At 40.8% G+C, this 14,247-nt stretch overlaps 1 long non-coding RNA gene across 2 annotated transcripts; it reads right to left on the reverse strand.

Annotated features, from left to right (window-relative positions):
- Positions 1-459: 459 nt before the first annotated feature.
- On the reverse strand, positions 460-13,368 carry LOC131404726 (uncharacterized). 2 transcript variants are annotated; one of them, XR_009219837.1, is made up of 4 exons: positions 12,735-13,368; positions 12,238-12,372; positions 5,010-5,154; positions 460-4,444 (listed from the first exon to the last, which is right to left on the reverse strand). It is a non-coding gene; the product is annotated as an uncharacterized LOC131404726 (long non-coding RNA). The 2 variants fall into 2 exon arrangements; XR_009219836.1 differs by having other exon boundaries at positions 12,238-13,368.
- Between the last annotated feature and the right edge of the window lie 879 nt (positions 13,369-14,247).

Consider the following 14,247-nt stretch of genomic DNA (forward strand, 5'->3'; position numbering starts at 1 on the left):
CAGGAAGGGAGCAGAGTAGGGACCTGATTAGGAGGGGTTTTGCAGCCATCTGCAAAGAGGTGATGGTATCCTGGACAGACTGGAGTAGCAGAGAAGTGAATGAATCCAGGATATATTTTAAAAGTAGAAATGGTAAGATGATAATGGATTGGATGTGGGGCATTTAGTGTTGGATAGGGTAGAATAAAAAAGGTTATATATTGTGATTTATGTTAGAAATTTTCCAAAGCACTTTCACTCAACCTCTGCAGAAGAAAGACAAGAAACCAGATTAAACTTTCAAACACCAGAAATTTCAGTGCAAGTTTTATAGTGTTGTATAAAAGATTAATTCTAATGGACAATAATTTTGTAAAATAGGATTCATTTTCCAGTTTTACCTGAAGTTACTAACAATAGGTACTATTTATAAATTATCAACATCTTCTATCTGGCATGTTATAACTTTCTTTGAACACTTACTTTGAAAAGAGAGTCCTTATCTTTTATACCTTGAATAGCAGAAAAACATAACTGAAACATCTATCCCTTTTGATAAACAACAGAGAACAATTAATCTCACCATGATTAGGCAGAAAATAAATTCTCTGTTTCTCTCTGAATTAATTAGATTTCAGGTTTGGTTGCATCACCAAAGCAAAAATAGCAGTGGCTTATATAAGAAAGACATTTATGTCTCTATCATATAACAGCCCATGCTAAGCAGTCCAGGGATAATATGGTGGCCCTAAAGTGTTAAGGACCCAGACACCCTCTGTCCTATGCTCTGACATCCTCACATGTTAACTTCTCCATGCTCCTTCAAAGGCCATTCTCATTTAGCTTCTGATAGAAGAGCTTCTGACATACTGAGACATAGCTACCATCTTTCATAGCAATAACAGGCATCCCAGGTGATTCTAATACAAGCATCCTTGGACCACACTCAACTAAGCACTGTTTCCCAAATTATGTCTCTCAGAACATTGATTTTTCAAGATGATCCATATAAAAAAGGATTACTATATCCTCCTCTTGGAAATCACAATGATCATGGGCACATTTAGAGCTCAAATAAATGCTGCAGTAGAGAAATCTGTGCAATGTTATAACCCATGATTTTCCAATTTATTTGAATGCAGCACTGTTTTTTTCAGGTGACACCCATTAACCACACTGGGAAATACTGTTTTAGAGTCAAAAGACTAGACTGTTTTGGGAGACTAGACTGTTCAAGTTTATCAAGTAACGGAATCTTTAAATAGAGCAATCTCAGTTGAACACTGAGAAGGAGCTAGACTATAAGTTACAGAATGAACCAGAGGTGGAGTGGATACAGTGGATGTACAACTATACTGTCAAGAAGTATAGTGAAAGGAAGAAATGTTCAATATAATTTCAGGAAGAGGGAGAGCTTGCAAATCCAAGAGAAAGAAGGGATAATTGATGGAAAGTCCCAAAGGAAGCAAAAAAAGAAGTGGCACCAAGAGAATAAGTAAAGATGTGAAGAGAAGTAATACTGGTCTTCTTTTCTCAAAAAAAGAGAAAAGGTAAAAATATGGGTGTAGATATATATGTTTGGAAGTGAAGGAGGGTAGCTGAAAGGGAGCTGTTTTTCTCTGTGAAGTAGGAAACAAAATCACCTGCTAAACATGAGGAGAAAATAAAACGGTTTTAAGCTTCAGATGGGAGATAGTTACAGGAAATCGGAAACATTGCTAACTAAGAATTAGTAAAAAGGTATTGAGCAGAACTCAATTCTGAGTTGCGTATTGAATAGATCTTTCTCCATCCTGACTCAGTGGTCCAGGAGGGGAGAAAGTAAGTGTTTGGATTCATCTAGGGTTAAGGATTGATGGGGCAGGTAAAAAGGAACCAGGGAAGGAAGGCCCTTGTGAGAGTGTTATTGAGTGATAACTTTACTGAGTTGATAAGAAAAGGAAACTAGAAAAAGAAAACCAGGGGGAAAGATTAAGGTTTGAGATTTCTAAGATGTGGAAGAGCGGAAAGGATAATAGGGTGTGTTCAAATGAGAGTTCTCTGTGCAACATTTCAAAGTTTTAGGTGGTGATTAGATCGATTCATGGGAACGAATTGCTGGAGTGAACCGGAGGCGAAGGTTGCTGCAGGAGAGGATATCTAGGAATTGTAAAGCTAATTGACAGGATGTATGATGTAGTAAAATGAGCAATAGTTATCCTCAAATTTTGTTCTGTCCCTTAATAACAAATGAATTTGAACAAGTTGCTTCACCCACTCAGCCTCTGTTTCCTTATTTTTTTTTTTTAAAAAAGGGAGAAAATAATACTTATCTTGTAGGAGCAATATGAGAAGACAGCATATGTAAAGTATCTGGCACAGTGGGCTCAATAAGTGGCAGCTGTTATTATTGGGTTGGACAGCTATGAGGATTTTATAGATGCCTGGAATGATGGCAGAAACAGGATAAAGAGGACAAGAATAGGCCAGGTGATGATGTCCTCCCTGAAGCCGAGGAACTGACTTGTAGGTTGCTAAAGGAGAGTGTCAGGATCTGAGAGACTGCCGAAGGGGTGGATCTTAGGAGTTCTCACCACACGCGCACGCACACACACGAAAAGAAAATGGTAACTATGTGAGGTGATGCATATATTCACAATTATTTCACAATGTACATGTATATCAAAATATCAAGTCATACACCTTAAATGTGTACAATTTTTATTTGTCAACTATACCTCAATAAAGGTGAGGAAAAAATATTTGAGAGAACCCAGCCAATGTTAAGTCCCAGACTGTGGTACTTTCTTATGCACTCTCCTCCATAACCTCATCTGAAGTGGGTGTTGAGACTTCTGCTTCCAATGATGATGGAATAACTAGGACAAGATATACCTTCCTGCCTTAAAAAACTAGGAAACTGGGCAAAATATAGGAAACAACAATTTACAGATATTGGACAACAAGTAACACAGGACGGTGACCTCTAAGAGAAGAGAACCAAAGTGAGCCCTTCAAGTTTCTCAGCTGTCTACCTAAAAAGAGTTTCCAGGCCACAGCACAGGAAGAGGAAACCCGAAGAGAGCCCAGCCACCTGAGGAGACGTAATTCAGAGTTCAAGAAGGTCAAGGGGGCTAGAAGGGAAGGAGCTATACAGAGAGAGCTTTGGAGATCTGCAGGGAGTCCTTTGATTTGAAGGCTGAGTACTGATCTATAGTACTCAGTAGTGAGGAAACTCGTCAGCACTGAGGGAAAACCCATCAGAAAAGAATAAGCAGAAAAATCCGTTGAGCTCACATATGACTGGGAATTGTTTGTGTTCCCACCAGCCAGAGTGGAAAGACCTTGTAATACAGGGCACTATGTAGGGTCCTCAGACGGGTATTGCCTCAATAGTGGGGCCAAATCAGCCCCAGGCTAGTGCCTGCTCTGTGTCTGTCATAACAAAGCTTAACAGCAAGCCCCAGAAGGATCAAATCAATTCCTGTGCCCCAGAAGAAAACCTCCCAAATATTTAAAAGAATACAACAAAGTTCAGCACCTAACGAAGTAAATTCACAACGCCAATCAAAAATTATCATGCATGCAAAGAACCAGGAGGAAAATCAGTCAAAAGAAAGACCCAGAAACCACATAGATGATAGAATTAATAGACAGGGATGTTAAAATAGTTATTATAAAGGTACTCTGTATGCTTAAGAAGGTAGAGGAAAGCATGAACATGATGAGGAGGAAAATAGAAGATATATAAAAGACCCATATCAAACTTCCAGAGATTAAAAACATATCTGAAATTTAAAAATACACTGTATGGCATTAACAGATTAGATACTGTAGAAGAAAAGATTAGCAGATTGAAGACATAGCAGTAGAAACTCTTAAAATGAAACACACAGAGAAAAAAGCCTGAAAAAGACAATGAACAGAGCACTAGTGGGCTGTGGGGCAATATCTAGCGACCTAACATATGTGTAACTGGAGCCTCAAAAGTGGTGGGATTGAGAGGTGGAAAAGACATAATGGTCAACATTTTTCCAAATTTCATGAAAACTATAAATTTACCAATCCAAGAAGTTCAATGAACTTCAAGCAAATGATACTTTCAGAAAACTACACTAAAACACATCCTAATTGAAATACTAAAAACCTGTGATAAATAGAAATTCTAAAGTAGGTACTAAGGAGTATGCCTTCTTCAAGGACGATTCAGCTTTTACAGCCTGATGACTGCAAGTCTGGGAGCCCAAGATTTGTTTTATTTTAACAAAGACTTTTTTTAGACCAGGCTTCCTATGGTTTCTTCAGGAATACTCTCACTTCAAAAACTTACAAGGCATTTAATCTATTTGCTTCTATCCAGTTCCACATGCCAGGGGCCACACCCAGAGTTCTCTTCTGGACAGAGTCCTTAAGCCTGTTTCATTACTTTGCTTCCTTGCCCCTAAGCTTCTCTTTCTCAATTTAGTGGCAGCTGCCTTGAAACCATCTGAAACAATTGGGCAAGACTGAGATGAGATCTTTGTCTGCCTGAGATGTCTTAATGAGAGGCTTCTGAGCTACAAGTCTTGTCTCTTGCTATTGATGCTATTGAAGCAGTTGGCTTTTCACTATCTAGAAGGTCCCAAATTTCTGGTCTCTTTATTCCCTTCTTATGCTTGCAAACCAGCAGATTCTGGTCTGAGCTCATCTCTTTCTTGTAACACCTAGCTAAAAACAGCAAGCAGCAGCCAACTCATATACGCTGGCTTGTTCCAACCACCATCCCTAGCACAATAGGAATTGTGCCTGCCTTTCAAATTACCACAGCAACAGTTCTACCAAATGTTCTGCCATGGCATAAGAGGAGACTCCACTTTTCAGCCAATGATATCAGTTCCTAACCTCTTTCTATGCATCTACTAAGCCAATACTTATATTGTAGGTGTTTGTGTTAAATAGCACTCTACTTCAAGGTACCAATTTCTGTATTAGTCAGAGTACGTTAAACTAGTTTATTAAACAAATCCAAAATGTAATAGCTTGAACACAATAGAAATTTATTTACAACTTACCTAACAGTCCAGGGGCATCTAGGTTAGGATGCTCAAGATCTGTGGGACCAGGGGCAGGGAGGAGAGTGCTCTGCTCCATATAGTTACTGACGCGCTTGGGATGTCATCTTCAACACATGGTTCCAGGGATGCTCTTGGTGTCACCCTTCCAATCATCCAGAAAAGGAAAGGCGCAAAAAGATGTAATGGGTCGAGCATGGAAGTGGCTCATATCACTTCTCTTCCTGTACCAGTAGAAAGAACTTAGTTGCATGGCCACACTGCATTGCAACTTATAGTTAGTTAACTAGGAGAGCTAGTATGGATTTTGAAAGACAGCTCTCCATCTCCACCAAAGATATTCTAATAGTGTTCTCCAGAGAAACAGAATCAATGGGATATATTTATATAGACAGAGAGAGTGAGAGCGAGAGAGAGAGTTCAAGGAATTGGCTTACACAATTGTTGGGGCTGGCAAGTCTGAAGTCCTTGGGGCCGGCTGGCAGGGGGAAATTCAGGTAAGAGTTGATGTTGCAGTCTTGAATCCAAATTCTGCAGGGCAGCAAGCTGGAAACTCAGGCAGGGTTTCCATTTTGCTGTCTTGAGGAAAATTCCTTCCTATTCGGGAAACCTGTCTTTGCTCTTCAGGCCTTCAACTGCTTGCATGAGGCTCCAGCCACATCATGGAGAGTCATCTGCTTTACTCAAAGTCTCCTGATTGTAAACGTTTATCACATCTAAAAAATACCTGCACATAAACATCTAGAATGGTGTTTGACCAAACAACTGAGCACCATAGCCTAGCCAAGCTGCCACATAAAATAAACCATCACAGACACTCGCATATTAACGGTGGTTATTTTGGAATAGGCAGTAAAGGAAGGAGTAGGAGGACAGCATGAGGGAAAGAAGCATAGATTTTTGCTTTTTTTTTTTTTTTTTGTGAGGAGGACTAGCCCGAGCTAACATCTGATGCCAATCCTCCCCTTTTTTCTTGAGAAAGATTGGCCCTGAGCTAACATCCGTGCCCATCTTCCTCTACTTTATATGGGACACCACCACGGCATGGCTTGACAAGCGGTACGTCGGTGCACGCCCGGGTTCCGAACCTGCGAACCCTGAGCCGCCACAGCAGAGCGCACGCACTTAACCATTTGCACCACCTAGCCGGCCCCAGATTTTTGCTTTTTTTATGCCCTTATAAATATTTATACTTTTACCATGTGTATATATTACTTTTTTGTGTGTGTGTGTGAGGATGATTAGTCCTGAGCTAACATCTGATGCCAATCCTCCTCTTTTTGCTGAGGAAGACTGGCCCTGGGCTACCATCTGTGCCCATCTTCCTCCACTTTTATGTGGGATGCCACCACAGCATGGCTTGACAAGCCGTGCGTCGGTGCACACCCAGGATCCAAACTGCAGGCTGCCGCAGCAGAGAGCGCATGCTTAACCACCACACCACCAGGTCGGTGTATATTACTTTCTTTTAAAAAAAAATTGTTATTTTTAAGAAAGGAGATAAAATTTTATAGACTGATGATATAAAAGAAGAGAGCCTTTTTGAAAAACAGAGGATGAGGCAATGGGTGGCTAAGAACGTGTCAACCCTGCCTCTTTGCTCTCAGATAGACTTCCCTCAGAGAGTCAGGAAAAGGCAGCCTCTACTCAAGAGGGTTGTGAATTACCATGTATTATCAGATATACTTGTGTAACTGTATCTATATTTCCCTCATGTGAATGTCACGTGTTTAGTTAAAGTGGCAGGAATATTCCGTGATAAAATTGAGGATGTAGCAAAATCTCAGCAAAGACCAGGGGCTGCAGAGGACTCAGTGGAGAGAACTAAACCCCAGAGGAAAGGTGCAGCAGGGAGGAGGGATGGCTGGGCTGGATGGAGATGTACAATAACAGGAAGGACAATGGTGAGGTGACCAGCAGGATAAGGGGCACAAGAGGGTCGAAAGGTATGCTAGAGAGACCCTCCTGTGTCCACCTGCTCTCTTGCTCTTCTATTTTTAAGGTTAGTTGCCATGTTAAGAGGGAAACAAATCTTTTTGATTGTTGTTTTTCATGGAAGGATATTGAGAGGCTTGAGGAGTGGCAGAAGGAGAGTCTAGGAATAGAAAAATGTAATAATACCTGCTGTGCATTTATGAGGTCTGTGTCTTCATGCTCAACCACAGGGAACCTCCCGTTGGCCCTATTAGAGTACCAATTCTAGAATCTTCTCAGTGTGTGGTCCACTCTCCCTGCCTCCCTTCCCCTGTACAAGTGGCTCCAAGAACAAAGCGCTTCATTCCCCTAAGGAATGGGCAGGGCTGATTATCATCACTAGGCGGCACACGCACGTAAGCAGTGGGTCGAGTGGGCTGGAGAATAAAGTTAGAAAGCTAGAATAAGCAAACCCATACTACAAAGAAGGAATTCAAGAATGAAGTCCACAGATTCCAATATCTATTGCATTTTTTAAATCTTTACCACCAAGTTGCCTTTTCTCGTGCCCCAATACTTGAGGCTGGATACTTGGTCATGACAGAAAGAAATATCCTTGCACCAGGTGGCAGCAAATAGCAAGATACAGAATAAGAGAGGCTGCCGACCCACCAAGGGCCTGATTGCCCCCTGAGGCAGCCCATTTCTACCTTGAATGTCCTCTCTAAATCATGGTCCATACCCCTTAATATTTGTATCCTACCCAAAAGCCATTTCTCCTTTTCCCAGGCTTGCAGAGCCCCGATTTTGCTGCAGTGTCTAATTCCCCCTATATAACCATAAATCATGAGTAGACTAAGCCACCCAGGGTTGTCTTATTCCCCTTGGCACTGAATGGGTTTAGGGTTGGGCATGTGACCCAGATCCAGCCAATGAGCACTGGAGAGGCTGGGCATCTGCTGGGAAAAGATTTCCTCGCTCTTAAAAAAAGCACCAATAAAAGAAGAGCCTTCAATCGTTTTCCCACCAGTGGGGAAAATAGGTTTGCCTAGGCAAGGAAGAGTTTCATCAGAAGGTTAGGGAGGGAAGGAAGAGTATCCTTTTTTCTCAATGGGTCGGGCAAGTGGTGAAAAATATGTGGATGCTCCCAAGTGTGGATAAGCTGCCCTGAAGCCCCCATGCAGCTCCAGAACTGAGTCTGAGGAGTGGCTGATGCCCTCTTCTCGCTCCTTCCTCCTCTATTCTCCCAGTCTCTCCTAAGGTGGGTAGCGGGGAGGATGCTGCAAGGGCCCCAGGCAGCCTCAGTACTGACTCAGAGGAGGCTGAGCAGGGGCCAAGCCCGAAAGAGCTCTCCTTGCCCCTCCCCTTTTCTAGTCTCTTCTAAGGTGCACAGTACGGAGAGACCCAGCTGTGCGGCCCCAGGTGATCCATGGGCCCAGACGCCACACATTAGCTCACTGACTTACTTAAGCTACTTCTTTAGCCTTTAAACAAATCCAAGTTCCTCTCATCTAAAAATAACAGTTCCTTTCCGCTCTACTCACATCTTCCTCTAGCTGCAGACCTATATCTTTCCTTCCTTTAGAACCAGGCTGTTAGGAAAATAGCATACCTGCTGTCTATACTCCTTCAACTCACTTTCACTCCCTAACCCATCGTAATCTCTCTACCACTCTAATGAAACTGCTTTGGATAAGGATATTAATAAGCTCCATATCGCCAAATCCAATGGATACTTTTCTGACTGATTTTAAGTTTTTTTGGTGGCATTTGACACTGTTCACCATTCATTCATGTGTTCAACAAATATTTATTAAGCCTCTACTATACACCAGGCATTGTTTTAGGTGCCGCAGATACATTAATGAATAAAATAGTCTCAAATATCTGTCTTCATGAAGCATATACAGTCATACATGCTTACCAACAGGAATACGTTCCGAGAAATGCACTGTTAGGTGATTTTGTCGTTGTGTGAACATCACAGAGTGTACTTACACAAACCTAGATGGCAGAGCCTACTGCACATCTAGGCTATGTGGTACCAATCTTATGGGACCTGTTTTATATGTGGTCCATTGTTGACCGAAACATCATTATGCAGCACATGACTGTATTGTAGTGGGAAGAGACAGAAAAAAAAGTAAATTAATAAGAAAACTATATGGTACATCAGAGTGTGTTAAGAGAAAGTGTTATGCTACATCAGAAGGTGTTATAGAGAAAAGTAAAGCAAGAAAGATAGAGTGCTAGAATGATCTGAATGTGGAGTGTTTTAAATAAAGGGGCCAGGGAAGGCCTTGCTGACATGACCTTTAAGCCAAGGCCTGAAGGAGATGATGGAGAGATCCATGCAGAAATCTAGGGGGAAGACTTTTCCAGGCAGAGGGAAAAGTAAGTGCAAAGGCCCTAAGGTAGAGTGTGCTTGGTGTACTAGAGGAACAGCCTGAAAGTCCCTTGTGTTAGGATGAGTGAATGGCAGAGAGAGAATAGTAGGGGATGCTGTCAGAGAGTAAAGAGGGGAGGAAGGCATGGGGGAATAAGCACATCTTACAGGGTCTTGTAAATTCTTAGAAAAGACCTTGGGTTTTTCTCTGAGTTGGGAAGTGTTATGGGTTGAATTGTGTCGCCCTGAAGAAAGATATGTTGGAGTCCTAACCCGCAGTACCTCAGAATGTGACCTTATTTGAAGATAGGGTCTTTACAGAGATATTCCAGTAAAAATGAGGTCATTAGGGTGGGTCCTAATCCAATATGACTGTGTCCTTGTAAAAAGGAGAAATTTAGATACAAAAACAGACAGGCACGCAGGAGTACGCCACATGAACACTGGAGTTATGCTGCCATAAGCCAAGAAACTATCAGAAGTTAGGAGAAAGTCCTAGAACAGATCCTTCCCTAGCATCTTCAGAGGGATCATGGCCCAGCCGACACTTTGATCTCAGATTTCTAGCCTCCAGCACTGTAAGACAATAAATTTCTGGCGTTTGAGCCACTCAGTTTGTGGTACTTTATTACGGCAGCCCTGGCAAACCAATACGGGGAGCCAATGGAGAGTTCTGAGCAGGAGAGTTACACAATCTGGCTCACTTTTTAAAGGAATCATACATCCTTGCTGTGTGAACAAAAGAGCGGCATCAAATGGACCAGTTAGGATGCTAATGCCATAACCTAGGTGAGAGGTGATGGTAGGTCAAGGTGGTAGTCTAGGTAGAGGTGATGAGAAAAGCAAAGCCAACAGAATGTGCTGATAGATTGGGTATGGGGAGTGTGTGTGAGAGAAAGAAGAACCAAGAGTGCCCACATCTTGAAACGTTATTCATCTTCAGCTCACGTAGCCTCCTTTTCTCCTGGGTTTTCTCACTATTTCACGGAGGCATCTCTGCCTCTATTTTTCCTTTAAATCCTAACATTCCCCAGGATTTGGTCTCCTTCCTTCACAATCTGTAGCTTCTCCTTGTAGATCACAGCCAAACCTATGACTTCAACTTTCACTTGTAGTCTGATGACTCCCAAAAGCATAACTCCATCTTTCATTTCCCTTTGAGCACCAGAAACATATATCCAGGAACCCCTTTAGGCATTCCCACCTAGCTATCCCATAAAAGCTTCTTATATTTCCTTCATTTTTTCTAAAATTGGTCTCATTATTTTTTCCTCAAAGCATGTTCCTCTCCTCCTGCAGTGTACCTGGAAAGTCCAAAGGTGGCTTCAGCTGCAGGCATAGTTAGATCTAGGGGCTTAAACCATGTTGTCAAAGCCCTCTTTCTCTCTGTTCTACTTCCATATGTTCATTGGATTCATTCGCTGGTTCTCCACATTTATCAGGAAAGATGGTTAATGGTTCAAGCTTATGTTTATGACTCTTAATACAAAAGGATGAGGGGCTAGCCTGGCATGGTGGTTAAGTTTGCACGCTCCGCTTCGCTTTGGTGGCCCGGAATTCGCAGGTTCGGATCCCAGGCACAGACATATGCACCGCTTATCAAGCCATGCTGTGGCAGGCGTCCCACATATAGAGGAAGATGGGCACAGATGTTAGCTCAGGGCCAATCTTCCTTAGCAAAAAGAGGAGGATTGGCAATGGATGTTAGCTCAGGGCTAAGCTTCCTCACCAAAAAAAAAAAAAAAAAAAAAAAAAGGATGAGAGGCCCTCTTTTTCCTAGCATCCACATCTCAAATATCAGAGTAGTTTTGTTTGACCCTACGCCCAGCCTGGAGTCTGATCACTGGAGCCAGGAGGGCAGAGCATTCTAATTGGCTAGCCTTGGTTATATGCCCATCTTAGGAAGAAGAGACAATGTGATATGATACACCACATGGAGTTGGGGAGGTATGGCTCCCTAAAGGAAACTGCTTTCAGAAGGAAGAAGGTATGTTGGGCAGCCAGTAACAGCAGAGATATACTACAGTCACACTGTCAGATTCTCTCACAATGATTATTTAGAATACTTAATTTTTGTAATTATGTGTTCATTTGACCATTTGTTTGACATCTACTTCCCCCACCAGATTGGAACTCTGTGAAAGTGTAATTATGTATATTTTTGGTGACCACAGCATCCCCTGGCACACAGTAGGTGCTTAATAAATATTTGATGAACTAATGGCCTCCTAACCTGTCCAAACGCTCGCCTTTTCTAATCTATGTCCACTGTGCCACCAGAGTGACCTTAAAATGTAAATCTGATCACGCAACTTCTCTGCTTGTATCAGTGGCTTCTTGGAGATTTCAAACTAAACCCCTTAGCATGAATAGGCCTCATCACTTGCCCATTCCTCACGTGTCTCCAATCATCCTAAACTACCTAATATTGCTTGCCTCCTTACTTTTTTGTATGTTATTCTTTGTCTCCAATGCTTTTCTTCCAACTTTTTCTCAGTCAACCCCAATAATTTGGCTCTTGTCACGTCTTCCAGAAACCCTTATTGGATTCTGTTAGATATACTCTTCTATGCTCTTATAACACATTATGTTCATCTCTACTTACCATCCTTTGTTGATTCATTCAAACGCTGCCCCATCTATACTTTAAGCTTCTTGAAAGCAAGGGTTTTGTTTTACTCATTTTTGCTGACCAGTACCCCAATGCTCCCCAAACAGAATCAACGGTCTCTTTCTGTGTAGCTACCTCTACTGCAATATACACCACAGTCATTAATGTTGCTCATCCTTCTCCTAGAGGATATTGACTATGTATTATTAATCCCTGTGCCCAGCCGGGTGCTGTTGAGTTGCTCTGACGTGACTGAGAAGAATCACGATGGGGAGGGGATATTCATACTGTTAGAACTTGAAAGGATTTAGTCTTACCAGAATTATGGAGATTATGACCTCTATATCTGTAGCCATGTAATTTTTTGAAAGCAGACACGATAGTACTTCATGTTATTTTGAAGTCTTCTGGGTGCTTTTTAATCTTCATTGTGCATCAATAAATCCTATCTACTGAGATAAGCAGGAAATAGATTTATTATTTATTTTTCATTGGAAGAGAAGATATGATTTTTAATTAAATTATCTAGTGGACATGGGGTACAACCAGGACTAGAAGAAAACGAAATTTGTTCATCTGTAAGTCTAGCACTTTATCAGCAAGATTTTACTAGACAAAGTTAAAGCTTTCAGACAAACGAACTTTAGAAAAATAATCTTCTAGATACAACCTAGAGTCATTACAAATTGACGATCTGGGTTCTTCCTGGTTCTGCCACTTACTGGCGTTTGATCTTGGACACATCACTTAAAATCTCAGAACCTGATTTATCATATGTAAAATCAGGATAATAAGAAAAAAAAATCCTATCTACCTTATAGGATTGCTGTGTTTTAAAACGATCAAATGCTTTCAGTATGCCAGGTATAGTATCAATTGCTCGATATAATCCGTCAAAAACACTACGAGGGAAAAACCAATTTAGCTTATGTGACTGGAACCAGTAATTTGCAGGTTAATTTGAAAAGTGAATTACAGAGTAGAATCAAGAAAAAAACATTCATATGTATTCAAATTCATAATCAAATTCAAATTCAAAGTATTCAGATACTTTTAACTTAAAACATACAAATATAGACCCACTTTTGATGTAGGGCAAAGGCTTTTTCCTTGAGTATGAGTCTACTGTTCGGAGTCCCACTGGTTTTTTTCCACACTAAACCCAAACTCTATCACTTCTTTTTCTTTTTTCCTTGATTCATCATAACTGGCTCATTTATTCTAAAGAATTCTTATCTTTATTTTGTTTTCCATGCATACTGTTTAGCAGTAATACAACAGAATCAAACATTAGCAACTCAAAGCTTTCAAAAATTGGAAGAATTTAAACAGAATTTGTGGTGATGACAATTCCATGTTTCATGGTGGATGCCTTCCTAAAGTAAAATTTTTTTTTAAATCAAAATTAAAATTTAAAACCAAAATCTGATTTTCAGTTTTGGTTTCTTTAATGTGGAATGTGAACTAAAACACTAAGAAAGAAGATGAGTGCTGAATCTTTCTAAATTTTTATTACTTTTTTCAGTCTGTTATTTCACCCACATATAAGTCAAAGCAATTATTTTTAGCAACTTGCTTTTGTCATTCCAAACCATTCAAATTAGTTTTTATAGAAGAAATTCTTTTTGCATTCATATTCCATTAATTTACATAACACTTAGTCAATTTATATAATTAAAATTAACAAGTAAAACAAGTAATGTTATACAGGCCACTGGTGGGAGATGCAAGTGCATAAGCATGGCCGAGAGCATTCAGTGTGCTGTGGGCATGAGTCAGCATGCTTTTCAGAGGGAACTGAGAGAATCCATCTGAAGACTCGGATAAGTGGATGTTGGATAAGGGAATTCTGGCTGGAGTATTAATCCCATTTTCCAGATGAGGCAATGGAGGCTTAGCAAGTTAAGAGACTTACCCATTTTTAATAAGTGACATATATGAAAAGCTCAAACAGATATACAGGGAGGAGAATCTACATCCAGGCATGTAAAGGTCAGAGAAAACTTTATGAGGAAGTGATGCTTGAGCTGAGTCGAGAAGGTAATAGGACTAAATCAGGCAAACAAGAGGAAGAATATTCCAGGCAGAGAAAACAAAGGTAGTAAAGTCCAAAAAGAATGTGAAAAATACAGAATTTAAAAAGTAAAGCTGCCTGTCTAGAGCCTGAGATTATAGGGGGTGGGGGTGGAGAGAGGCTGGAGGTCTAGACTGGGATGATTTTCTATGCTAAAAAGTTTAAATTTACTTAAGGGCTACTGGGAGCCACAGCACAACTTTTCTTGGAGGAGCAACAAAATTAGACTTATATTTTAGAAAGATTATTGCCA

The sequence above is a fragment of the Diceros bicornis genome, chromosome 4 (assembly GCF_020826845.1).
Source record: "Diceros bicornis minor isolate mBicDic1 chromosome 4, mDicBic1.mat.cur, whole genome shotgun sequence".
Lineage (NCBI taxonomy): Eukaryota > Metazoa > Chordata > Mammalia > Perissodactyla > Rhinocerotidae > Diceros > Diceros bicornis.